This window comes from Emys orbicularis, chromosome 25 (assembly GCF_028017835.1).
Source record: "Emys orbicularis isolate rEmyOrb1 chromosome 25, rEmyOrb1.hap1, whole genome shotgun sequence".
Classification (NCBI taxonomy): Eukaryota; Metazoa; Chordata; order Testudines; family Emydidae; genus Emys; species Emys orbicularis.
The window spans coordinates 8,764,436-8,768,531 of record NC_088707.1 but is presented as its reverse complement, the minus strand read 5'-3'; positions in this window follow the sequence as shown (position 1 = coordinate 8,768,531).

The window sequence follows — 4,096 nt, the reverse complement described above, 5'->3', positions numbered from 1 at the left end:
ATCATCTTTGTTCTCATGTGTCTAGTCCCAGACAGAACTTTACCAACTCAAAGTTAAGTTTGCTAGTAACACGTTACAAAAACTACATACAAACAGATCAGTTCATAGAGCTACATTTGAAAAGCACTTAAATGATCAGTTAAGGTAACAGATAAAAGTTTAATACTTTTCAGGTAATTATTTTTAAAATAAATTTAACACCCCCCCCCCCCCCCAAAAAAAAAAAAAACCACGAACACTTATTATCCTGGTTCTTTGGATTCTCTTTTCATTCACAATTCTGGTCTTTGTTAAATGGCACTTTCAATGCACAATAATGATTCACCAGTATCTGTCTCTAGTGATCAAAATAAAGGGTGGCAGTTGGATTATTTTTAGTTCAAATGATGACTTGATCCCTGAAGTTTTAATCAGTTGTAAATTTAGGACAAAACCATCCTACAATCTTAATTGTGGAAAGCACTGTTCATTAACTACCCAGTCCCTCCAGTTTTATTGGCTTCTGAAGAGGCACCTTGCCTTCTCAGATGGAACCATTTGTTTTCTGTAATCCTGATGGAGAGGTCAATTGATGCCTGAATTGGAAGTGCCACTTTACTTCATAAGAGCTCAGTAAAATGGGTATGTACTGACATTAAACAGTTAGCTCTCATATACAAATGAATGTGATAGCTTATGGAATTGCAGCAAATGCAATCTATTGTCCATGAAAATAATCTTGTTTCTGGATCTGTCTGCCTCTTGTTCTTAGAATTTTGGTTTCAAAGGAAATGCTTACTAAACTTTATGGCCCTGAAGAAAGGAGTTACCGCTGAAGACACTTAGCATACTCGTAGCAAAATGCAGACTACTTGTTCCAGTAATCAAGGTTTAGTGGAAAATAGGGACATTGGTCTTTTGCTTCTATTTGTCATAATATCATTCTGAAATGTGTTTTACCCTAGAAAAGTTTTTTAGATCCCCATGGAGCTGCTTCCAGGATCTAAACTTCACTGTTCTCCACGGAAACCTTTCCCAATTGTCATCCACTTAGTTATTGCTGTCTCCACTGACTTCTCCCTGCTGCTGTCTCTGGTGGAGTGCCCTGCCAACAATTTGTCAGTGTACCAGGGTGTAGCAAGTAAGCCACTTCCCGCTTAGGACAAAAACACTTGTCTGACATTTTTAACTCCTCCTGACTTGCTTTGTATAGCTTCATGTTCTGGGGTATGTGAAATCCAGCAAAGTCTGGACAAATGGCTGTTCTTAGAGGACTGTCTTGTGCATCCAGACACCCGGTGAGAGAAGTATTTGTCATCTCGATCACCTTTCCCGTTCCCTGTGAGCCCCAACATTGCATTTCAGTGAGCACTCATTATGGGCCTATTTCCACACTTGGTATCAGCACACAACTCCCACTGCTGCCTTTGCTTACCATGGGCAGAATTCACTACTTGGCACACATGTACTCAAGTGAGCGATGCTATAGAAATCCATCCAGATAAAATATCATCCTTTTCTAATTCAAATTGATCTGTTGATTGGAAACTTTGAATGTGATTTGCCTTCCTTCCCCTTATTTAGGCCAATAGCCTGTTGGAACATGACGGAGAAGGGGTGTTGGCTAGCACACTGAATCCCAACTGTGGAGAGCTGGCTGGTCGTGTTAGGCTAGGTTCACAAAGGGACTTAGTCATTGTGCCTAACTCTTAATCCTAGTGATATTCTAGGAGCTTCACAAAACTTGTGTTTAGGTGCACAGGCTCCCTATCCAAAGAATGAGGAGAGAGCAGCACATGAGACTGGGATTTTCAAAAGCCAGCATCCTGGGTGGGGAGCTGCCTAAGCTAGCCATTCGGAGATGCTGAAGAGAGGAGTGTGTCTGAAGTCCGATCCCAGAGTTTGGTGCTATCTCTGCATGAGGGTTCACAGCCGAGAATTCCGGGTGGAGTCAGCTGTCTAAGGCAGTTCTTGCAAGGGAAGAAAAGAGGACACTCCTCAGCCTTGTAGCCCACTGGCTCTGGGATGTGGAAAACCCCCAGTTGAAATCCCCGCTTTGCCTGAGGAGAAGGGATTTGAACGTGGATCTGCCATGAGTGCCCTAATTTCTGGGCTATGGGATGTGGGGTGCCCTGAATCTTGCCCATTTAAGCTGTGGATAAATTATTGGTTATTGGGCCAGAGAGTGTGAGAAGGACTCTATAGACTGGGAGGTAGGGCACTCACCTGGGAGGTACAAGATACAGGATCTGGCCCCCCTGTGCTGATGACTATTTGTTTAGCCAAGGTAGAATAGCTTTAATAGGAGAGACTGAGGGAGCCCCATATCAGAGTATCCCATAGTCCAGTGGTTAAGGCACTCATCTGAGAAGTGGCAAATCCACGTTCAATTCCTTCTCTTCAGCAGGCAGAGAGGGACTTGAACCAGGGGCCTTCTACATCCCAGCTAAGTACATAACCACTGGGCTAAAAGTTGTGTGTGCCCTCCTCCTTTTCCCCAGTGTCCTCTGTGTGAAGCTTGGCAGTTTCTGTTTAACAACCTCCTTAGTTACTATTGGAATGGAAACCATTTAATCATATCATGTGAAATACACCTCTACCTCGATATAACACGACCCGATCTAACACGGATTTGGATATAAAGTGGTAAAGCAGTGCTCCGGGGGGTGGGGCTGCGCACTCCAGTGGATCAAAGCAAGTTCGATATAATGCGGTTTCACCTATAACGTGGTAAGATGGCTCCCGAGGACAGTGTTATATCGAGGTAGAGGTGTATATCATCTGGCTTTTTCCCAAATACAAAACAAATATTTATTGAACATTTCTGCCTTTTCTGCATTACTAGTAACAACCACCTCCTTATCATCCTTAACTCTGCTGGATAGAGATGTCTCCTTGTAGAAAATTGATAAGGGAAGCAAAAAGACAATTTCTTCTAATAAATATAAATGAGAAGCTATCAACTTCCCCTTTTTTTCCATTTGTTATATATTGGGTTTTATATTGCTGCTTTCACTTCCCCTCTGTCAGGCTGTTTTTAACCAAAGTAGCTGACTTTCTCAACTGTGGGAATGTGGGTTTGGGGCATCTAGTAAAATATCCTTAAACAGTTCCCAATTATCATTCATATTTCTTTTGTTTCAATTTTTCCTCCCAGCTGATTTAACTAATTATTATTTTCAGCTTTGAGAAATTGGCCCTTTTAAAGCCCCAAGAGTGTGTGTGTGTGTGTGTATATATATATATATTTATTTATTTTATTTATTTATTTATTACTGGTTGGGGCCTCAGTTCTCTTCACATCTAATACATGCAATCAAGTCATGATCACTTGTGTTTAAGCAATCACTAATTTTCAGTTCAAAGATCAGTTTGTCTATCTGTTAAGATGAGGCCTGAGCCAGAATTCTGTGTTGGAGGTTTTCCTACTGGCAGCGTGAGACCTCCACCGTATGGCATCCAGACTGAAGTCCCCAATGATCAGTTATTATATTCTACACATAGACAAGTGTTCTGTAGTGTGATTTGGTCATCTATAGCAGATACCAACTAGTACCCCACCTATATCTATCAGGGGTGATCCATAAACATTCTAGATCATTTGCTTCTGAGTTGTCAGTGTCTCTGAAACAGGTAAGGCCATTTTTGACAGTGCCATCCCTTTTGCCTACTTGATCCTTCCTAAAGAGGAGGGTACAGCTCCTAATTCTTTAAATAAACTGGCTAAGAGCCCCCTCTGCTGGGCTGATAGAGAACTGCTAATCATGTTTGCAGATGATCCCTCTTTCACCCCTTGAGCAGCTCTGGTATTTTTGATATTGGCCAACATCATTACTGATAGGTGCCGTCAGAGCAGAGCTTGGCCCCATATGGAATCAGCAGAGAATGGGGCAGGTGTCCTAATGGCTCCCTGGGGAAGGAGGCAGCCCCGAGTGTGTCTCTAAGGGTGGGTGGGTGTGGGGGTGATTCTCTTTTGCTTCAGAGGAGTGTCTGGTGCCTTTAGGTAGGAATGAGGCCAGGCTACACCCATCCTGCCACACTAGACACTGCCCTGCAATTGGATTCTTAGCTATCGATCATTCCTGCGTGGTCCTGCTGCCAGTTTTCAATCAGTTTT